This window comes from Ovis canadensis, chromosome X (assembly GCF_042477335.2).
Source record: "Ovis canadensis isolate MfBH-ARS-UI-01 breed Bighorn chromosome X, ARS-UI_OviCan_v2, whole genome shotgun sequence".
Classification (NCBI taxonomy): domain Eukaryota; kingdom Metazoa; phylum Chordata; class Mammalia; order Artiodactyla; family Bovidae; genus Ovis; species Ovis canadensis.
The window spans coordinates 139,400,605-139,425,201 of NC_091727.1; the positions used below are offsets into that span (position 1 = coordinate 139,400,605).

The 24,597-nt window shown below is 40.3% G+C and overlaps 1 pseudogene; it reads right to left on the bottom strand.

Moving 5' to 3' along the window:
- Window positions 1-270: 270 nt before the first annotated feature.
- The window catches only part of LOC138930889 (MAGUK p55 subfamily member 7-like), an 81,190-nt pseudogene continuing 56,863 nt past the window's right edge, over window positions 271-24,597 (bottom strand).

Below are 24,597 nucleotides of genomic sequence, written 5' to 3' on the forward strand. Positions count from 1 at the left end.
ATCTCTAACAGTGATATAGATTTTAAAAACCCTACCACCAAAATGGTAACTGATTTAATCATGCACTCCACAAAAAAATAAAAAAAAAGATAATTAGGAAAACTTTTTTTTTTTTTATTTATTACATTTTAAAATCTTTAATTCTTACATGCATTCCCAAACATGAACCCCCCTCCCACCTCCCTCCCCATAACATCTTTCTGGGTCATCCCCATGCACCAGCCCCAAGCATGCTGCATCTTGCGTCAGACATAGACTGGCCCTTAGTTACTAATGTAACCAGCTCACTGGAACCCAATGAGTATCTGTCTCCAATTTCTCAAAAGTTGTTTTCAGCTCATTGAAGCCCACAGCGAGATCATCATTTACTATCAGTTCAGTCGCTCAGTCATGTCCAACTCTTTGCGACCCCATAGACTGCAGCATACCAGGCCTCCCTGTCCATCACTAACTCCCAGAGTTCACTAAGATTCACGTCCATCGAGTTGGTGATGCCATTTGACATCTCATCCTCTGTCATCCCCTTCTCCTTCCACCTTCAATCTTTCCCAACATCAGAGTCTTTTCCAATGAGTCAACTCTTCACATCAGGTGGCCACAGTACTGGAGTTTCAGCTTCAGCATCATTCCTTCCAAAGAACACCCAGGACCCAGGAGCCCAGAAAAATAGTCTGACACTGTTTCCACTGTTTCCCCATCCATTTCCCATGAAGTGACAGGGCCAGATGCCATGATCTTCGTTTTCTGAATGTTGAGCTTTAAGCCAACTTTTTCACTCTCCTCTTTCACTTTCATCAAGAGGCTTTTTAGTTCCTCTTCACTTTCTGCCATAAGGGTGGTGTTATCTGCATATCTGAGGTTATTGATATTTCTCCCGGCAATCTTGATTCCAGCTTGTGCTTCTTCCAGTCCAGCATTTCTCATGATGTACTCTGCATATAAGTTAAATAAGCAGGGTGACAATATACAGCCTTGACGTACTCCTTTTCCTATTTGGAACCCATCTGTTGTTCCATGTCCAGTTCTAACTGTTGCTTTCTGACTTGCATATAGGTTTCTCAAGAGGCAGGTCAGGTGGTCTGGTATTCCCATCTCTCTCAGAATTTTCCACAGTTTATTGTGATCCCCACAGTCAATGGCTTTGGCATAGTCAATAGAGCAGAAATAGATCATTTACTGTAGTTTTGTCCCAAAAATGACCATACTGACTCTCCATTATCTGAGCAGATTTAATCATTTCTTGAAAGTTGTCTTCCATAAAGGGCTTCACAGCACCTTGGTTGTCTCTGCCTGAGATAATCTTTGCATTTTTTCTTGTCTCCCTCAAACGCCCTATTGACAGAGGCTTTATAGATATCACATACAGCTTAAACTCTAGTATCCTTAAGTGCTTCATTGTATGAGGCTGAACATCCAACAAACTTTGTTTTTAGCCAGGACAGACCGAACTGAGTCTATACTTGTGCTGTAATAGCTGTTTTTATATTCACCATACTCAATAAACTTGTTATTTCATCTCAAACAAATGCTTGGAAATGAAAATATATTCAACACCATCACTCTCCTAGCTTCTTCTTGGTCTAATAGTATAGGGCACTGTCACATCGTATTGCTGTGTGTCACTGATCAGCAGCTTTTGTTTCACTTCATTCAAACCTACTCCAACAGGACCAACCAATACCAACCAAGTCTGTATTTCTCGTTTGTCTACCTGTGATATGGTGTTACTTCCTCATAAGGGGGCACATCAGCTGTGTCATACTGGTCACTCTTCTTGAACTCATACATGGACTAATTTGTTTTCTTATCTTTCCTACTAAGATGGAAAGTTCTTCTAAAAGGAGATGATTTCCTACTGGAAACTGTCAGGGGCTGGACTAATATTTCTGGTCGCCTCAGAGCCAGTCTCCTTTCCTGGAAATGTTTAGAGGGATTCAGTCCTGCTCTGGGGTTGGCATCTCCTTCACGCTTTCCTTGCCACCACGTTGCATCATCTTGGCTCATAATCTGAAGAATATCTCCCTTTTTGAAAGAAAGCCCGGCTTCCTTACATGGAATTGCTTTATCCTCATTAGGGTCATTGTCAAAGAGGGCTTTGATAAACATCTTGCCTTCCTTCAATGGCCTCTCTTCTTTAATGCTGTGTATAATCTTAAACGTTATTGCATCCTGAGACTGAGCCAAGATCGGGATGATTTCCTGGATTATTACCCTCAACAGGTATCCCATTCACTTCCCTAAATTCATCGCCAATGTGAATAAGACCACTTCTGTCTGCAGCTCCTCCTCTCATGATCCTGGCCACTATGATGGCCCCAGTCTGTTCATCCTTTTTAATAGTGGCTCTCAGTGGTTCTCTATTTTTGGCGGGGCAGATGATTTTCACCAAGTCTTCCTCATCATCAGTGTCATCGGGCATAGGAGGCAATACAGGATTTCTTCTGAGCCACAGTCTCATGCACAGAGAGCAAAGCCTTCACCTTGGGTTTTGACAGTAGCTTCTCAGCAGCTCTCAGATCTCACTGTTTATTGGCTTGTTCTGAAGCTCCTCCGCCAGATCATTGGCCAAGCCTGCCACTCCCTGGAGGATGGGCATGGGGTTCTGTTTCTCGTAGTAGTGAAGTTTCTCATGAATCTTGACTAGTCAATGCAGGCTTTTTTCACCAAACACATCCCAGAGGAAGGTCAGGTCTTCCTGGCTATCCACGTGTGGCTGCATCTGGGCTGGCAGAGCCACCAACAGCTCATACAGACCTGTGTTGCTCCCTGAGCCTGTGGACAGAGCAGGCGTGATGCTGAGGCCAGCCGGGTGCTGCCAACTCACTCCCCTGGAAGGTCTGTGTGTCCCCGTGCATTATGGCCACGGCAGGAGCACCTCTCCGGTGTCTGCAGGCCGGGCGGAAGTACGGAGGCTGCGACCGCAGCCACTGCTAAGGACAATCAGCAGCCTGCGGGTTCAGTGCTGCCATGGCAGGCGCAAAACTCACGAGCCCAACACTTGTTATTTTCTATCTTTCTCATTTTGGTGGGTGGACTCAAACATTTTTATGTTTATTATTCTCATTGTAGTTCTATAGTTGTATCTATGGATTTTCTTAGTTGATTAAATACAGATCTTCCTCAACTTACCATGCGGCTACATCTCACTAAACCCATTATAAGTTTAAAATATTGTTAAGTCAAAAATGCATCTAAGGCACCTGAGTTCCAGAACATCATCACTTAACCTAGCCTACCTTCAGTGTGGTTAGAACACTTACATTAGCCTACATTTGTTCAAAATAATCTAACGCAAAGCCTCTTTTATAATGAAGTATTTAATATCTCTTGTAACTTATTCAATAGTATATTGAAAGTGAAAAACAGAACCGTGTATGCTTTGTAACTGTGTCAGTTGTGTATCCTCATGATCTCATGACTGACTGGGACCTGGGGCTGGCTGCCATTGCCCAGCATCATGAAAGCATATCACACCACATATCACTAGCTCAGGAAAACATCAAAATATAAAATTTGAAGTACAGTTTCTACTCAGTGTGTACTGCTTTTACACCACTGTAAAGTCAAAATATCTTAAGTCTGAACATTATAAGTTAGGGACAATCTGTAGTTATTTAGGAATGTGTTTTGCTTTTAATTATAACTAGTTGTGTCTTTTCCTTTCAATTGTTGTTAAATTTTAGTTTTAGCAGATTGTGATCAAATACTGTGGTCTTTATCATCACAGATTTTAGATTTGTTTTCTTTTAGAATATAATGTATGATCAGTTTTGTAAATGTAAAAAGAGTGGTTGAAAGTAATATATATTCTCTGTAGTTTTAGTTTGTTATGACAGCCTGATTAATATTTAAATCATTTATTGTTCTTTCTACTTAATCTAAGACAGAAAAGGCAGATTAGAGATTTCCACTTAAATTGTGTTTGTCTCATTTTCTTGGACATAGCACATGTAGTGCAGCAGCTCTCAAATTTTAGCATGCATAAGAATAGACTGGAGTACTTGTTAAAATTCAAATTTCAGAGCTCTAGAATACATCTGAGGTGACTTCTGGAGTTTGCATTTTTAGTAAGCAAGGATTAACCTTTCAGATACAATAAGGTAGTGTCTCAGTGCTCTTCAAGTCATAAAGACCTGGGTCCAAATCCCAGATGTGCTCTTAACAGTGAGTACTTTGAACAATTCATTGAACTTCCCTGTACTCAGTTTTTTCATCTGTAAAATGGGAATAATTACCATGTCTACCACATTGTGTTGTTCTGAAAATTAAATTAGTTAATGCATGTGAAAATAGTAGTGCAGAATCTGGCCACACTGTTAATTACTATGTAAGGCTATTCACTGACCATATCCTAGTTTTTCAATGTAAAGTGACTCTGCCTCATTTATTGAATTCTTCTTTGATTATTATTCATCACCACCTATACATTTTATTATATTTTTCTATTATATCTTTGCTCATTTAAAAACTAGTTTTAACTTCTAAGGTACTTTAGATGTCTCTCATAAGTTGCAAATAGTATTTTCTTGTCAATTCAGTCGGAAACTTTATTAGAGGAGTTAACTCATTTATATTTGCTTTATCCTCAATAGCCTCTTTTTGCTTTAATATTTTCATATCTTTATGCTGTTGATTTAATGTACTATATTTTTCTTTGTTTTTTGTTCAGATATTTGGAAGAAATTAAGCATCTTACAAATTTACCTTTGTGTTTAAAAAAAATTTTTTTTAGATTAAAGTGCTTTTTTAAAATTTAGTTTTAAATGGAGGATAATTGCTTTACAATATTGTGTTGGTTTCTGCCATATATATACCTATTTTTATCTTGTCAGTGTTAGGTATTTCTTGATTCTTTCTCCTGAAAATATCAGTAATGTAAATAGGGTAATGTTTTACATAGCTAGATATTCATAAGACATGAATTTTAAAAATTTAATCAGGAAATGTCTGATCTTGCCTAATTTATTTTGTATTATATTGACCTTTTTCAGCTAACAGTTTTCTTCTAAACTTTGGTTTTTCATTTTATTTGATCTGTTCTTCATGTAATTGGAAAGTTTTGATCCTCTAGATCAGTTCTTCCTACCTTATTACATTTTTTTTTTCATCCTGGAATAATTTTTTAAAGGCCTTTAGGATTTGACTGTGACCCCTAAACAGTATCAAGCTCTCCAGTATTATTTCCATATCCCTTACTGTACTCAAAAGGCACTTACTCAACCCTCACAAAATATATAACTTATCTCTGATATAGAATAAAAATAAAATGCATGTAATGTAACCACAATAAAGTAACTAAATGGACTGAGCTTTGGTGTTTATAAGAACAAAGTTCTAAATGGCGTAAGTCTGCTATATCTTTCTCTCCCTCACTGTGTGCCTTTGGTGGAAGAACTCTTTCTATATAGATGCCCTGAACTTAGTGTGTATTGCCTGCAGAAACAAGGCCCACAGACTTAGCCTCTGCCTGCTCCTCCAGCTGTATTTTGTTTTACTTCATAGTCTTGTTATACTGAATTGTTTCTACCCTGTCAAATACTCTATCAGTTAGAATACTTGTGACTTTAGACAGAAAACACGTACTCAAACTAGCTCAAGTAATGAGAATATGAATTGAAACTAGAAGTCCAAAGAATAGAAGGCTCTAGATATGATAGAAATCAAGTCACTCAATTACTACTATGAAATAGTTCAGTTTATTTCAGTTTTGTGTTAAGCTCCCCACAGTTTGTCATGTTAAGGCTGGTGTAGTAAGGGAAATAAGGGTTATAAGTTGTTGTTGTTGTTGTTGTTGTTTAAATCACATCCAGCAAGAAAGAGAAAGGAAAATCTCTCCTTGAAGCATGGACTACATATTTCCCTTTAAATTGTATTGGGCTAAACAAATAATAGTCACCAAGGAAATGCCACACACTAGTTTAAACTAATCAAAATTCTCCTGATTATCCAGAGATCGATTTGGATATCTGAACAAAATTGAAATCATATTCTGGGTAAGAAAAGATATTGAGGCTATGAATCGTATCTACCGTGGATGCTGCTCTTTCTGAAATACCAATCTTTGCACACATTGTTTCCTCTGCCTACGATACTTTTTGCCTCCCTCTTTTCCTAGCTTGACTTCCCTGGTGGCTCAGATGGTAAAGAATCTTCCTGCAATGCAGGAGACCGGGTTTGATCCCCTGGATCAGGAAGATCCCCTGGAGGAGGGCCTGGCTATCCACTTCAGTATTCTTGCCTGGTAAACTCCATGGAAGGAGGACCCTGGCGGGTTACATGAGGTTGCAAAGAGTCAGACACAACTGAGCAACTAACACTTTCTTTTATTTAGCTTACTTTTACCGTACTTATCTTTTAGCTCTCATTTTTTCCCCTGATTTTTATTGAGGTATAATTGTGATATAGCACTGTATAAGTTTAAAGTACATGGCATCATGATTTGACTTACATATATTGTGAAATGATTACTACAATGTTCAGTTAACATTCATCATCTCATATAGATACAGAATTTTTTAACAAGAGGTTTTTATTTATTTATTTTTGGCAATACTGGGTCTTCATTGCATGTGTAGGCTTTTCTCTAGTTGCGGCAAGCACGGACTACTCTCTAGTTGCCGTGTGTGAGCTTCTCATTGTGGTGGCTCCTCTTGTTGGGGACCATGGGCTCTAGGGCACACAGGCTGCAGTAGCTTTGGCACACGGACTCAGTAGTTGTGGCTCCTGGGCTCTGGGGCACAGGCTCAATAGTTGTGGCACGTGGGCTTATTAGTTGCTCTGTAGCGTGTGTGATCTTCCTGGATCAGGGATTGAACCCAATGTCTCCTGCATTGGCAGATGGATTCTTTACCATCTGAGCCACTGGGGAAGCCCTCATATAGATACAAAATTTTTAAAAAGAAAAAAAAAGAAATTTTTCTTTTTATGATGAGAACTCTTAGGATATACTATCTTAAAATTTTTCATATACCCTGTAGCAGTGTTAACTGGAGAAGGAAATGGTAACCCACTCCAGTATTCTTGCCTGGAAAATCCTGTGAACAGAGGAGCCTGGTGGGCTGCTGTCCATGGGGTCGCACAGAGTCGGACACGACTGAAGCGACTTAGCATGCATGCATGCATTGGAGAAGGAAATGACAACCCACTCCAGTATTCTTGCCTGGAGAGTCCCAGAGACAGAGGATACTGGTGGGCTGCTGCCTGTGGGGTTGCACAGAGTCAGACATGACTGAAGTGACTTAGCAGCAGCAGCAGCAGCAGCAGTGTTAACTACAGTCATTAGGTTGCACATTACATTGCCAGAATGTATTTATCTTATAACTGGAAGTCTGTACCTTTTCACTGCCTTCATCCAATTCCCCTACCCTTTCACCATCCATATTTCTGATAACCTACAAATCTAGTCTATTTTTCTATGAGTTTGTTTTTTCCTTCTTCCTCTCTTTTTTTAAGAAATTTTTTTTTTATATTTCACGTACAGTATTTTTCACATAGCATAACGCCCTTAAGTTCCATCCACGCTGTCACAAATGACAGGATTTCTTCATTTTTAAGAGTTGGACAATGTTTCCATTGAATATACATACTACAACTTCTTTATCCATTCATCCATTGAGGAATACTTAAGTTGTTTCCATGGGTTAGATATTTTAAATAATTATTTTACCATGATGGTGCACATATCTTTCCACACAGTGCTTTTGTTTCCTTCAGACATATTCCCAGAAATGGAATTGCTGAATCATATGATAGTTCTATTTTTAATTTTTTGAGGAAACTCCATTCTGTTCTCCATAGGAGCCAAACCAATTTACAATCCCACCAACAGTGCCCAAGTGTTCCTTTTACTCCATATCTTTGCCAACACTTATCTTTTTGATAATAGCCATTCTGACAGATGGCTTCCCTGATAGCTCAGTTGGTAAAGAATCCATGTGAAATGCAGGAGACCCTGGTTCAGTTCCTGAGTTGGGAAGATCCCCTGGAGAAGGGATAGGCTACCCACTCAAATATTCTTCGGCTTCCCTTGTGGCTCAGCTGGTAAACAATCTGCCTGCAATGTAAGAGACCTGGATTCAATCCCTGGGTTGGGAAGATCCCCTGGAGAAGGAAAAGGCTACCCACTCCAATATTCTGGCCTAGAGAACTCCATGGACTGTATAGTCCATGGGGTCACAAAGAGTCGGATGCGACTAAGCGACTTTCACTTTCATTGTGACAGATGTGAGGTGATATCTTATTGAGGTTTTGATTTGCATTTCTCTAATAATTAGGGATATTTATCCTCTTTTCATGTTTCTGGTTTTTTGGAAATTGAGTTGTGCAAGTTCTTTATATATTTTGAACATCAACCCTTTAATAGATATATCATTTGCAAATATCTCCTCCTGTTCAGTTAGTTGCTTTTCCATTTTGTTGGTCATTTCTGTTGCTGTATAGAAGTTTTTTAGTTTGATATAGTCTCACTATATGTATTTTCTATTTTGTGGCTTTTGCTCATAGGTATCATATCCAAAAAATCATTGCCAAACCCATGTCAAGCAGCTTTTTTTCCTATCATTTTTTAGGAGTTTTATGTTTTTTTAGTCTTTCATTTCACATTTAGTCTACTTAGAGTTAGTTTTTGTAAGTGGTATAGGGTAGGGGTTTCATTCTTCTACATGTGAATGTACTACATGTGAAGCTACTAGTTATCATCAGTAGTAGTTATTACACTGCACAATGCCCCCTACAAATGAAAACATGGCCAAGGAAAGAAGTGAATTGTATCTCAACTGGGCAACCTGTCTTCACTCTGTCTCTACTCCTGGGACTGGTGGTATTTTTAAAGAAAACCTAAATCTGATCATGCTATTATCTTGCTCAAAATCCTTTTATGACATCTTATTGCTCTAAAATTATTAATGTGGTTCAAACTGTTCAGCACACAACTATTCATGACATCGCCTCTACCTACCTCTTAAGCCTAATTTTATGTAGTTCAGTTCAGTTCAGTTCAGTCACTCAGTCGTGTCCGACTCTTTGCAGCCCCATGAATCACAGCACACCAGGCCTCCCTGTCCATCACCATCTCCTGGAGTTCACTCAGAGTCACGTCCATCGAGTCCGTGATGCCATCCAGCCATCTCATCCTCGGTCGTCCCCTTCTCCTCCTGCCCCCAATTCCTCCCAGCATCAGAGTCTTCTCCAATGAGTCAACTCTTCCCATGAGGTGGCCAAAGTACTGGAGCTTCAGCTTTAGCATCATTCCCTCCAAAGAAATCCCTGGGTTGATGTCCTTTAGAATGGACTGGTTGGATCTCCTTGCAGTCCAAGGGACTCTCAAGAGCTTTCTCCAACACCACAGTTCAAAAGCATCAATTCTTCAGTGCTCAGACTTCTTCACAGTCCAACTCTCACATCCATACATGACTACTAAGTCAGGCTATTTCTCAAGTTATTTTTTGTGAATATACATTTTTCTGAAAACTCATCTATTCTGTCTAAAATTCTAATTTCCCCTCTGTAGCTGCTTCCATCTTGGTACCTTTGCATTTGTTGTTCCCTTTCCTTGGAATATTCTTCACCTCTACTCTTCTCAGCTCCCCACTTCCCTCTATGCTGAGTCAACTTCAATCCATCTATTAGATATTAGTGTAATTTTTCTGGGAGGTCTGACGTGATCTCTCACTGTCATTTCAATATTATTCATCTATGCTTTCATAGCACCCAGTACTTTATCACTTATTATATGATTATTATATTGAAACAAATTAATTACTTAATATGTCTTTCCCCAGTAGGTAGAATACAGACTCCCTGAGGGCATGGACTTTGCTTATAGTATTCAACATTGTACTTATAATGCTTTCAATAGTGTCTGGCATATGGTGGGAAGAATTATTGAATTAATCTTTTGGCTTTGTACCTTTTGCAAATGAGTCAGGAACCAAGGCAGAGCTGGGGCTCCCTATGTAGTATATAGTTGGCATTATGCTAGCTTTACTGCCTTTCATGAATCAACTTTGTAGACTGGAATCACAATTCACATTTGGTTCTAAAGCATATTTGAGTTTATAAAAAAGCGTCATCTTTCTGAGTAATTGGACCTTGAGTTTTCTGCTATTGACAGGCTCTGACTTTTTCTTTTTTTGACAGGCCATTTGTAAGAAATAGAGCACAGAGTTGCCTTGTTAGTCTGGGGCAGTTCAAGCATGCTTAAGTCCCTGAGCTCTTTATGAATATGGCTATGACTACAGATCATGGATATAGTCTACCGTAATAGGCCTTATGTGTGCTTTTAACAGCAAATACACCATTCTAGTTGCACTTATTTGAGTTTATTACTATTTCACTTACATTTTTTTCTATAAGAGAACACATAAAATTATAAGAAGTAGAAAATTTTCTGAATTTTTCCCTCCTTAAAGCAATGAATTAATGAAAACATTCAATCTTGCTTGATTGCCCAGTTAGACTATGTTATTTTTATTCCATATTCACAAACTTTTATTGAGCAGCCTAGCACTTAATCCTCTTTAGGTGAAAGCAGTATAAGATATAGTCTTTGTCTTCAACAAGTTCACCACCTAGAAAAAGTAATCAGGTGCAACTTTCCAAGTAAATATTTTTATACCATACATCCTCATAAGACTATTAGCCATCAATATAGATTGATAAATCTGCTTTTTTTACTGTCGTCCAGTAATGTGATTAATGGATGCTGCTGCTGCTAAATAGCTTCAGTCCTGTCCGACTCTGTGTGACCCTATCGATGGCAGCCCACCAGGCTCCCCCGTCCCTGGGATTCTCCAGGCGAGAACACTGGAGTGGGTTGCCATTTCCTTCTCCAAAGCATGAAAGTGAAAAGTAAAAGTGAAGTCGCTCAGTCATGTCCGACTCTTAGTGACCCCACAGACTGTAGCCCACCAGGTTCCTCCGTTCATGGGATTTTCCAGGCAAGAGTACTGGAATGGGGTGCCATTGCCTTCTCCAGATTAATGGATACGTGTGTATAATTTTAAAATGTTAAGTTTAAGTACAACAGATATAGAAAACCATCTATTCAAAAGCAAGAGAATTCCAGAAAAATATTTACTTCTGCTTCACTGTCTATGCTAAAGCCTTTGACTTTGCTGTGTGGATCACAACAAACTGAAAAATTCTTAAAGAGATGGGAATCCCAGACTACCTTACCTGCCTCCTGTGAAGCCGGTATGCAGGTCAAGATGCAGTACAGCAGTTGGAACTGATTCCAAATTGGGAAAGGAGTATGTCAAGGCTGTATATTGTCACCCTGCTTATTTAACTTGTATGCAGAGTGCATCATAAGAAATGCCAGGCTGAATGAAGAACAAGCTGGAATCAAGATTGCCAGGAGAAATATCAATAACCTCAGATATTCAGATGACACCACACTTATTGCAGAAAGTGAAGAAGAGCTGAAGAACCTTTTGATGAAAGTGAAAGAGGAGAACGAAAAAGTTGGCTTAAAACTCAACATTCAGAAAACTAAGAACATGGCATCTAGTCCCATCACTTCATGGCAAATAGATGGGGAAACAGTGGAAACAGTGAGAGACTATTAGCTTGGGCTCCAAAATCACTGAAGATGGTGACTGCAGCCATGAAATTAAAAGACACTTGCTCCTTGGGAGAAAAGGTATGAAAAACCTAGACAACATATTCAAGAGCAGAGATATTACTTTACCGACAAAGGCCCATCTAGTCAAAGCTATGGTTTTTCCAGTAGTCATGTACGGATGTGAGAGTTGGACCCTTAAGAAGTCTGAGCACCAAAGAATTGATGCTTTTGAACTATGATGTTGGAGAAGATTCATGAGAGTCCTTTGGACTTCAAGGAGATCAAGGTAGTCAATCCTAAAGGAAATCAACCCTGAATATTCATTGGAAGGACTGTTCTGAAACTGAAGCTCCAATACTTTGGCCACCTGATGCAAAGAGCCGACTCATTGGAAAAGACCCTGATGCTGGGAAAGATTGAGGGCAGGAGAAGGGGACGACAGAAGGTGAGATGGTTGGATGGCATCTCCAACTCGATGGACATGAGTTTGAGCAAGCTCCGCAAGATGGTGAAGGACAGGGAAGCCAGGAGTGCTGCAGTCCATGGGTTCCCAAACAATTGGAGATGACTGAGTGACTGAACAACAACAATAGCATAAAACAGAAGATAAAGCAGCAAGAACCTGCATGGATGCAAAGACTTTCCATTTATCTCAGTTTTTCATAGTGACTTAGAACTGTTGCTGACAATATGGTGTGAGGAATCTAACAAGTGTGAGTCACTCATCTTTGTTCTGTGTGTCTGTGAACTCCTGTCCTACCCACACCCTCTTCCCTTAATGGTTATAGAAACTATGGTCACTGATCTGCATGCTCCCCAAGTGCAAGTAAAAGGGGCAAAAAAAAAGCCTGTTGTATTTCTATTGTTTAGAGGTAAGGGTAGAGAAGGCAATGGCAACCCACTCCAGTGTTCTTGCCTGGAGAATCCCAGGGACGGGGGAGCCTGGTGGGCTGCTGTCTATGGGGTCGCAGAGTCGGACAGGACTGAAGCAACTTAGCAGCAGCAACAGAGGTAAGGGTAGTCAATTTCAAGTCAGTTTCCGCACATGTAGCAACTCTCACAAGGCCACAAGGCCTAAAGACAAGGTCTGTTGTATGTTGTTCAAGTCAGAGGATGGCTTTTTTGTTTGTTTTTCTTATAAAGGAACACATAGTAAATATTTTTAGCTTGTAGGCCATGCATCAGTAAATATGGATGTGCTTAAATAAAACTATTTACAAAAGGAGGTGGTGGCTGGATTTGGTCCATTGGTCATATTTTGAGGACCCCATGACCCTAGTCCTGGAAGTGTCATTCAGTTGTAGCACACAGCCTGTGAGGCCATACTGTACAGTCCTTCTCTACCACAAGACATATTCTAGGAACAATAATTTCTGAAATTGTTGAGCTATCCTCACCTTCTTTGCAAAACTGCATAAAATCTACATAGGCCCCCAATTCTGTAATGTAGTTTGCATGGGTCGGGAGATTCAGTTTAAGATGAGAACTAAGTCAACTAATAATTGACAAGAGTGTCAAGAATACTTAATGGAGGCATAAAATTGTCTCTTCAATAAGCAACTTTAAGAAAATTTAAAACTAAAACAAAGCTTTTTTGCTTATATGTAAATTACTTCATGGCAAATAGATGGGGAAACAGTGACAGACTTTATTTTGGGGGGCTCCAAAATCACTGCAGATGGTGACTGCAGCCATGAAATTAAAAGACGCTTACTCCTTGAAAGAAAATCTATGACCAACCTAGACAGCATATTAAAAAACAGAGACATTACCTTGCCAACAAAGGCCCATCTAGTCAAAGCAATGGTTTTTCCAGTAGTCATGTATGTATGTGAGAGTTGGACAGAAAGCTTAGCACCAACGAACTGATGTTTTTGAACTGTGGAGTTGGAGAAGACTCTTGAGAGTCCTTGGACAGCAATGAGGTCCAACCAGGTCATCCTAAAGGAAATCAGTCCTGAATATTTATTGGAAGGACTAATACTGAAGCCTAAACTCTTTGGTGATCTGATGCAAAGAACTGACTCATTGGAAAAGAGCCTGATGCTGGGAAAGATTGAAGGCAGAAGGAGAAGGGGTCAACAGAGGATGAGATGGTTACATGGCATCACCAACTCAATGGACATGAGTTTGAGTAAACTCCGGGGGTTGGTGATGGACAGGGAAGCCTGGCGTGGTGCAGTCCATGGGGTCACAAAGAGTCAGACACAACTAAGGACTGAACTGAACTGAACTGATCTTAACTGGTAGACTGTACTACAGGTCGTCTTCATTCCAGAACTCAAGCTGACAGAAGTGATCTAGAGTGTTACCTATTTCTGGGACATTCACTCGGGTTTACTTACATCATACAGCACACTACCTCCTAGAAATTCCACCTAGAAGCTCTTCCACACATTACTTCTCTTATCAAGGAGAAATGTAGTACAATAACATGATTTAAAAGAGTAGAATGAAATTATTGTGATCAAAAGACAATCTACAGAATGAGAAAAAAATTGCAAATCATGTATCTGTTGAGTCTAGTATGTAGTGTGTATATATATATATATATATCTTAAAACTCAACAATAAAAGAGACTACTCAGTTCAAAAATGGGCTAAGGACTTTAGTAGACACATTTACAAAGAAGATATACAAATGGCCAACAAAAACGTGAAAAGATACTCAACAACATTAGTCACTAGGGAATGCAAAACAAACCACAATGAGTTACTATTTCACACCCACTAAGATAGCTAAAGGGCTTCCCTCGTAGCTAAGCTGGTAAAGAATCTGCCTGCAATGCAGGAGACTTGGGTTCAGTCCCTGGGTCAGGAAGATCCCCTGGAGAAGGAAATGGCAACCCACTCCAACATTCTTGCCTAGAGAATCCCATGGACAGAGGAACCGGCAGGCTACAGTCAATGGGGTGACAAGAGTCGGACACAACTTAGTGACTAAACCACCACCAAGATAGCTAAAAAAAAATTATTGGAAAATAACTAGTGTTGGTGGGGATTTGGAGAAATTGGAGCCCTCATACACTCCAGGTGGGAACATAAACTGACTTAGCTACTGTTGTTCCTCAACAAGTTAAATATAGGATTACCACATCACCCAGCAATTTCACTCTTGGGTTTCATACTCCAAAGAATTTAAAACAGATATTCAAATACAATACACATGAATTCACAGCAGCACTGTTCACAATAAACCAAATATCCATCAGATGATGGGTAAACAAATTCTGGTAAATATATATAATGAAATATTATTTAGCCATAAAAAAGGAATAAAGTACTGATACATGATGCAACATGGATGAACCTTGAAAACATGCAAAGTGAAATAAGCCAGACACAAAGGGTCACCTATTATGTTGTTCCTTTTATATGTATTATTCCATTTTTATGAAATATCAAGGATAAATAAATTCATAAGATATAGAAAGCAGATCGATTGTTGTCAGATGCTTGGGGGATAAGAGAGTGGAGAATAATGACTTAATTGGTAAAGGGTTTCCTTTTGAGGTGATGAAAGTGTTTTCAAACTAGATAGAGGTCATGGTTGCACAACACTGAAATGTACTAAATGCCACTGAATTATTCACTTTAAATGATTAATTTTGTTACATGAATTTCCCCTCAATAAAAAAAGTGTTTACAACAAGAGCTAATGACTACCACACCTCTTTCTAAAAATCTGTCAAGAGGGAGCTTGTAGGATATTTTGAAATATTTATTTAAGGTACAAAAATACATTTTAGAATATAATATGATTCTTTAGGAATTGCTTTCTTTTAACTATAATCTCCATCTTCCTTTGTAGTGCTATGACAATATCGGATATTTTCCTACATACTTACATATTTTAACTTTCTCTCCAGAAAGGTCATAATCAGCAAGAAACTCTGACAAAGATCCACTCCCTGATGATCATTAGGTTTTCCCTTTTCCTTTTGTATAGAGATAAGGCATGGCTTCCATCTGAATATTTAGAGCCAAAGTTAGCAGAGTATTTGTTATAATTGTTCAAGAGGAGCCAGTTTTAGTAGGGGTCAAAATGATCAGAATCTTCAGATCTGGCTCAAAGTGCTTATTCTGTGTTTTTTAATGACATATTGGCCAGCCCTGAAAAGAATCCATCAAAGTGGCTAAGAAATAAAGAAGGTTAGGTATGCTTACTAAGGAAAGGAGAACAGGCACCATTACCATTTCAGGCTGCAGAGTTCATGCTATTCAGACTTTAATATGCTTGCTGATTAAGAGCATATTGATAAAAATCTGATCGCTCAAGGTCACTCGGGATTGTACTTTCTGCCCAGAGATGGTTTCATGGTGTGGTCAAGTGATGAAATTCAAATTTTTTTATTTGCAAAATAAAATGAAAGATATTTAAATTGTTAGAGCAGGTCAAAATAATTTGTCTAATGGTTCCCCAAACAGTCACTGTCCTTTGTAATCTAAGTTGACACTGCTGACAATGGGGTTTTCTATGTCAGACTTCTCTACCTCAGCAAGCAATACACAAAGAATCACTCCAGTGGTATGGCCAGTACACCCACCCCTTCATCTCTGACTAGCCTCATGCCAAGCATTATGGATGTTCGAGAGCAACTGGGTCCAAGAAAGGTGTAGATAAAGCAATAGGTGGTAGTTTTGCTTTAGCGCAGAACACTAAAGGCACAAAGACATGGGAACAGGCTATGATATCAGAAAAGGGGAGGAAGTAAAAAGAGACAGAAAGGCTTGTCTGAAGAAATTTTTTGAAATTTTGAAAATTTTAAAATGAGGTTAAAAACTTTGTTTCCACTTCTTATTGGCTATCTCACCTTTGTCACTTACTTTCCTTTTTGATGCCTCAGTTTCTTCATGTTTAAAATAGAGAAAATAGTACCTACCTCATTGGGTTGCCATGAGAAAGTAATGAAGTCAATTCACATGAAATGCTTACAACAATGATTCTCAATCTTTTGTGGGCATCACAATCACCTGGAGGGACTTGCTAAAACAGAGTGCTGATTCCCATCCCCTGACTTTCAGATTCAATGGCTCTGGGATGGGGCCAGAGACAGCACCCTTCTAACAAGTTTCCAAATGATTCTGAATCCGCTGGTCTGGGGAACCACTGTGGTACATATACACAATGGAGTATTACTCAGCGGTTAAAAAGAATTCATTTGAATCAGTTCTGATGAGATGGATGAAACTGGAGCCGATTATACAGAGTGAAGTAAGCCAGAAAGAAAAACACCAATACAGTATACTAACACATATATATGGAATTTAGGAAGATGGCAATGACGACCCTGTATGCAAGACAGGGAAAGAGACACAGATGTGTATAACGGACTTTTGGACTCAGAGGGAGAGGGAGAGGGTGGGATGATTTGGGAGAATGACATTCTAACATGTATACTATCATGTGAATTGAATCGCCAGTCTATGTCTGACGCAGGATGCAGCATGCTTGGGGCTGGTGCATGGGGATGACCCAGAAAGATGTTATGGGGAGGGAGGTGGGAGGGGGGTTCATGTTTGGGAATGCATGTAAGAATTAAAGATTTTAAAATGTAAAAAATAAAAAACTAAAAATAAAAAAAAAACAAAAAAAACCCACCATATTAGAATGATGCTTGACATGTGGTATATTAGAAATTACTGTTTTATAAAATTACAATTTATTAAGAATTTACTGCTTGTCCAGTACTGTGGAGACTATGTGTATTGCCTCACTTAGGCATTACAACAGCAATCTGAGAAGATGCTCTGACCAGCAAATGATCGAGAGGAACAATGAATACCCAAAGTAGTTGGGGAAATTGACCGAGACCTCATAGCTTATAAATGGAAGAGATGCAAATTAACTCAGACTGACTCTAGAGATTATGTAGCTGACGGCTCCAGTCTGGTAGTGCCTTCCATCTCAATAGGGCCTTGACACTGCCCCAGGTACTTTTGTGGTGGTCTGTTTGGTAGCACCAAGGAAACATTCTCCTTGCTAGGCTGCACTAGACCTTTTGAAATGTCTGTTTATTCTTCTCTATCAACCCCCACCCTTTATCTTCTTCATCTGTTAATCCCAATCAAGGAGTATTTTCCAAGTCATCACAGTCTATATCTAGAATGCCCCCCAATACAAATGTATGCTATTTTCTATTTTTCATCAATACATAGCTCAGATGTCATCTTTAGAATCTGTTGCCTAATCATTTCTTTCCTTCTCTCTCCCCTCCCCATCTCTCTCTTTCTCCTCCCCACATTGCTCTTTTTTTCTCTCTCTCCATCCCTCTCTCTCAACCTAAGAGTTGATTGTAGTCTTTTCTGAGGATGTAGCATAGTGAATAAGAGTACAGGACTGGATTTTAATTCTAAGCCTACCTCTGCTCCTTACTATCTGTCCTTTCCTTGAGCAAGTTACTTAACCTCTCTGGGCTTTAGTCTCCTCATCTCTAAAATGCTGATACTAATGGTGCTTACCTTTGGATTGTTGAGGACTGAATTAGCTTACTTGTGGAAAATACCTAATACAATTTAGAGGATATATACTCTGATATGGGTTTCCCAGGTTGAGCAATGATAAAGAATCCACCTGCCAATGCAGGAGACTTGGGTTCCAACCCTGGCTCAGAAAGATCCCCTGGAGAAGGAAATTGCAATCCACTCCAGTATTCTTGCCTGAAGAATTCCATGGACAGAGGAGCCTGGTGGGCTACAGTCCATGGGGTGGCAAAGAGTCAGACACAACAGCATGCACCATGCATTCACTGTGATATACAGAAAATACTCAATAGTAGGTATGATTCTCTTCATACTATCTTTATATTGTTGCTGTTTAGTCACTAAGTCATGTCTGACTCTTTGCAACCCCATGGACTGTTGCCTTCCAGGATCCTCTGTCCATGAGATTTCCCAGGCAGGAATACTGAAATGGTTTGGTATTTCCTTCTCTAGAGGCTCTTCCCAACCCAGGGATTCAACCCATGTCCTGCAATGCAGGCAGATTCTTTACCACTGAGCTACCAGGGAAGCCCACCTTTATAATATAGTCCATATCTAAAGTTTATCACACTGTATTATAAACCACCTGTTTCTGTACTCATGCCCTTTACTGGGCTAGGAGCTCCCTGAGAAGCTTTTCGCCTCTGCAGTCTCTACACCAATCATACTCAAAGTGTGGTCTCTGCTTGTAACCCACTGCTTGGGTTTGTGGCCTAGGTCATGAGCCTGAGTTCACTGCCCACTGGGACCCCATTTCTTTGACTCCAGGCCATATACTTCCATCAGCTCTCTAAGCACAGTGTAATTCTCTAGGGATGCTGTAAAGTGGAAGGTTTAGTTTATTTTTTTTCTCCTTTTTAAAAAAATTTTAATATTTAATTTTTTTAACACAAAAAACGTTTTGTATTGGGATGTAGCCAATTAAAAATGTTGTGATAGTTTCAGGTGAGCAGTGAAGTGACTCACCCATACATATGCATATATCCCCAGGGCTTGTGAAAACACAGATTGCTGGGCCCCTCTCCTGGATTTTGCTTTTTAACTAGTGATTCTCACAGTGTAGTCCTTGAATCAGCAGCATCAGCATCACCTGGGAACTTGGTAGATCAGAAACTCCAGGAGAGGTGCCCAGCAATCTGTGTTTTCACAAGCCCTGGGCTGAAGTGTGAGAACTGTTCTCTCCTGCCAAGCTTAAAAAACGTATGATTTCTTAAGGGTCTACACTTTATTTGCTTTCTTTTTTATTTACAAAGCATAGTATATTTGAGATTTTTCCAGGGACATACTCTACTAACATCCCAGTGAACTAGATATTACTGGACTTGGAATTCATACCAAGGTTATGAGGAGAAAAAAATATAGATCTCAATATTGTGTGTAATATTCTTAAAATCACTGACCGTCGGGCAAGCTGAAATTTTCTAAATATATGCCATTCCTAAGAGGAAAATATAATTTTTAACCATCCTTATCACAATTAATAAAGCATCAAAAGACGTAGGGAAAATAAGCTTCTCTTGACAACGACAATAACAACAACAAAATGCCTTCTTTTATGCTAAGCTAAGACAATTTCTCATTGATTTCAAGATATCTCTTAATCACTTATTTAACTCCTCTATTGAATTGCTCTGCCTATTTATGCATACACACAATTACTGACAACTGTAGAGAATTTTAACTCCTTGAGAGGTTTCCAGAGGCAAATCCTTAGTGGAAGAACAAAAGTGGCAACTTTATCAAAATGCTGTAGACTTCATTTCCACACTGCAGTGTATTCAGGACTCTTGATAGCTCCTCAAAATCATTACCACATGCTTTGTTTGCATAGATCTAAACAAGAGTCTGGGTTGGTGAGGCAAGAAAAGCTTACTTTGGGGGATACTTGGAGAATCCCATGGACGGAGGAGCCTGAAGGGCTACAGTCCACGGGGTCGCAAAGAGTCGGACACGACTTAGCTACTTCACTTCACTTCACTTTCAGAGAACACTGAATAGGGAGTTAGGACACAGGATTGTACCCCAGGCCCCCTGCACACTAGCTGTGCGACCTTGAGCAAATCACCCCTCCTCTCCACTGCATTTCCCCATCTATAAAATACAGAGGCTTGGACCATGTGACATTAAGTTTCCAGACAGGGTGAAGGTCAAGATTTAGAATTAAAATGATAGCAAAAAACAAAAACAAAAAAACCCTAAGCTCACCTTCTTGTATATGCAACTGTAGGAACCAAAATCTATACGGATCTTGCTAAGGGCTATGTCGAAGCTGCTGAAGACAACATAGTCGTCATCAGACTGATGAAGCTGGATGCTTGCCAAGCTTAGCCTACTTCTTGATTGCCGGTTGAATAAAACACCAGACCCAAGGAAGGCGGCTTAGTGGTAAAAGAATCTGCCTGCCAATGCGGGAGATGCAGGTTTGATCCCTGAGTCAGGAAGATCCCCTGGAGGAGGGAATACCAACCCATTCAGGTATTCTTGCCTGAAGAATCTCATGAACAGAGGAGCCAGGCGGGCTACAGTCCATGCGGTCATAAAAGTCAGACATGGCTTAGCAAGTAAACAAGGGCCTCCTAGATTCATTCTTCTCTTAAGGACCATTCAGACTCATGCTGTTTAATTTCTAACCCCCTTCCAAAAAATTCTGATCCCCTCTTTGTGTCTAGCACTCTTGAACATCTCTTTTTGGTGTTAGTAACTGTGTCTCCAGTGTTGCAAAAGTAGCATCACTCCCTCATGGGTTCATCTGGAGATCTGTAGGGCTTCCTAAGGCAGTTATAGGCTTGGTGTACCAACTCTCTCTTCTCTTAACTCTTAGGCCATTCTGCTTTAGAGGATGCTGCCATCTCAAAGGAGCTTCCCAGGTGGAGCTAGCAGTAAAGAACCCGCCTACCAATGCAGGACACATAAGAGATGCCAGTTTGATGCCTGGATCAGGAAGATCCCCTGGAGGAAGGAATGGCAAACTACTCCTGTATTCTTACCTGAAGAATCCCATGGACAGAGGAGGCTGGAGGGCTATAGTCCATCGGGTTGCAAAGAGTCAGACACAACTGAAGCAACTTAGCATGCATACACGCCCTCTCAAAGGCTTTGTGATGTAGGGACATACTTTAGAGCCTCTTAGGTGTCAAAGAGTGATCCAGAAAATATCTTTGACTGTGGAAAATTTGTAGATCATTGAGTATGAAAAGGGAAGTCATAATTTTAAGTCAGTCAGTCACTTCAGTTGCTCAGTCATGTCCAACTCTTTGCATCCCCATGGACTGCAGCATGCCAGGCTTCCCTGTCCATCACCAACTCCTGGAGCCTACTCAAACACATGTCCATCGGGTTCGTGATGCCATCCAACCATCTCATCCTCTGTCGTCCCCTTCTCCTACCACCTTCAATCTTTCCCAATATCGGGGTCTTTTCCAATGAGTCAGTTCTTCACATGAGGTGGCCAAAGTATTGGAGTTTCAGCTTCAACATCAGTTCTTCCAATGAATATTCAGGACTGATTTCCTTTAGGATGGACTGGTTGGATCTCCTTGCAGTCCAAGAGACTCTCAAGAGTCTTCTTCAATACCACAGTTCAAAGCATCAATTCTTTGGTGCTCAGCTTTCTTTATAGTCCAACTCTCACATCCAAACATGACTGCTGGAAAAACCATAGCTTTTACTAAATGGACCTTTGTTGATAATGTCTTTGCTTTTTAATATGCTTTCTAGGTTGGTCATAGCTTTTCTTCCAAGGAGCAAGTGTCTTTTAACTCCATGGCTGCAGTCACCATCTGCAGTGATTTTGGAGCCCCCCAAGATAAAATCTCTCAGTGTTTCCATTGTTTCCCCATCTATTTGCCATAAAATGATGGGACCGCATGTCATGACCTTAGTTTTCTGAATATTGAGCTTTAAGGCAACTTTTTCACTCTCCTCTTTTTGTTTTTGTTTTTTTTTTTTTTTTCCACTTTCATCAAGAGGCTCTTTAGTTCTTTGCTTTCTGCCATAAGGGTGGTGTCATCTGCTTATCTGAGGTTATTGATATTTCTCCCAGCAATCTTGATTTCAGCTTGTGTTTCATCCAGCCCAGCATTTTGCATGATGTATGAAATGCTATATAGTTATAGCTTATATGCTTATATAATGCATCTAAGTTAAATAAGCAGGGTGACAATATGCATATTAAACTAATTGTCTTCATGGTAATACGTTTTTCTTCATTCTTAATTCTTCATTTCTTCATTCTTAATACATTTTTCAGAAACAGTGACCAAAGTAAGAGAGAGCTTCTGATTCACTCCCAAGAAAGGTAGTGATACATCAACCCATTCTCCACAAAAGCCAGCCTTTAAAAGCTTTGTATTCGGTAGTGCTGACAAAGCTATGCTAAAGGCATGTCAAAAATTACAATGTGCTGCAAAGTTAATTGGCTCATTCTAAAGAATTTTCTATTGCTGCCTGAACTTCTAAATGGTTGTTTGGGTCCACAGTTATAAGTGTGATGGCCTCCTGATTTCACCTGCCTGATTTTGGATCATTACCCTTATTTTACTGTTGGTTATCATATTTCAATTCTGAGGAGATTTTGTTTGTTTGTTTGTTTGTTTAAGCTAGTAAATACTAAAGCAGCTTCAAGACGAACATAAGCATCTGAGTGCCCCGGGATCTGGCAGTTAGACAAACAAATACAGTCTAAGCAGATGCTTGAACAGCCAGGGGAGGCCTTAGGCAGAACAGAGTACTCAGACTACAGGAGATGCTGGCAGAGCCCAGAGACCATCATTTCCTAGCTTGTAAACTGCCTAATCCCCCAACATTATGCCTCCAGCTTGGGGAATTTTATTTCAGGTCTCAAAGTACCTTCCAGTAGCATTGCCTCACTCCTCCCAAACCTCTGCCTGAAATGCTCCATCCCTCAGAGACTAAGGCCAAGAAAACCCCACGGGGAAGTACAAACTCAAAGCAACAGAAGTGAAATCCCCATAGTTCTAAAAACACTTCCATGAATTTTAAAAGAAGAGTTAACATTTGTAGAGCACTTCTGATTTGCCAGACACTGTGCCAAATGCTTTACTGGAATTATTTAATTTAATCCCCCACAGTAGTCAAGGAGGGGAGACAGTGTGATTTCCTCACAGGATAGCAACAGGGAAAAACTCAGGCTGAGGGAAGTTAAGAGTCTTGCCTAAGGTCCTAGAGGTAATAAGGGATGGAACTAGAATTTGGAGTCAAACAGCCTGATAGGGGGGCCCAGGTTCCTAACCTCTACATTATGCTGGGTGTAGTGGGGGAGGAGGGAGAAACAGGCTTCCCAGGTGGCTCAGCAGTAAAGAATCCGCCTGCAATGCAGGAGCCACAGGAGACATGGGTTCAGTCCCTGGGTAGGGAAGCTCCCCTGGAGGAGGGCATGGCAACCCACTCCAGTATTCTTGCCTGGAGAATCCCATGGACAGAGGAACCTGGCAAGCTTGTAGTCCATAGGGTTGCACAAAGTTGGACACAACTGAAGAGACTTGGCATGTACACAAGCAGTGTGGGCGACGGGTGGCCTGGAGGGACAACTCATGCAGGATTGCTACTGCTGAAGACAGCCCCAGGCGTGCTGTGTTGCAGGTCAGTTGTATGTACACAGCAGTTTTGCAGGACACTCAAGCCCAGGGCCATGGCCCTGCCGTCCATTGCCCAAATGTCTGTCACTGTCTCTAGAGCATAGCTTTGCCAGGAGAGGTGATTCTGCCAGGCACAACTCTGCAGATAAAAACCACCGCAGTCAAAAATTGGCCTGACAGGACACCAGGCGGCAAGAAATAAGGAAGGGAACAGCAAAGGCCTGGATGATTTGATGGGAGCCTGAGAGTCCTTGGAGGCAGAGAATAAATAGCTTCTACAGATCATTTGCCAAATACACCTAGTGAATGTCTCATTAAAAAAAAAAAAAATCCTGCCAAGACGCTGAGCAGGTGAATAAGTGGTTAGTAGCAGGTGCGCAAAACCGTAAAAAAAAAAAAAAAAAAAAAATCCTGCATAGTCCCATCCTTGATGGCTGTTCTTGCTGATTCTAGCCTGGCATGCCAAGACTGATTCAGCACCTGTCCTTTGAAACACCATTATCTTCCTCAGAGGAGTCCAGAGACTCTGCAGTCAGGGAGAGTTCTGCAGGTCAACCAAGCCATTCTCCTGGACAAGGAAGTGATGCAAACAGGAAAGCTTTCTGGAGTCTTGATGAAAATACACCAGGAGGGAGGAGTGTGCCAAACAGGAAAATAATGCTGCAGAGAATCCAAGGTGGTAGTGGATCCTCAAGAAGGCCCCGTGTCTCTTCCTCATGTTCCCTATAACACATTGAACTTTGTCCCATAGGCATTAAAATCCACTTGACTTAGGAGCACATGCATTAGTAGTCAGTGGCATGATGCACCTGCATTTTTATCATCCAAGTTGATCCTGTTCTGACCTCCTGGAGTATTTCCCCACCATGACTCTGCCCCACACTTCTCAGTTGTTATGTCTGGAGAACTTGGGTACCAAAGCTCGAGTCTCAGATGATCCTGGCTCCCTGCCTT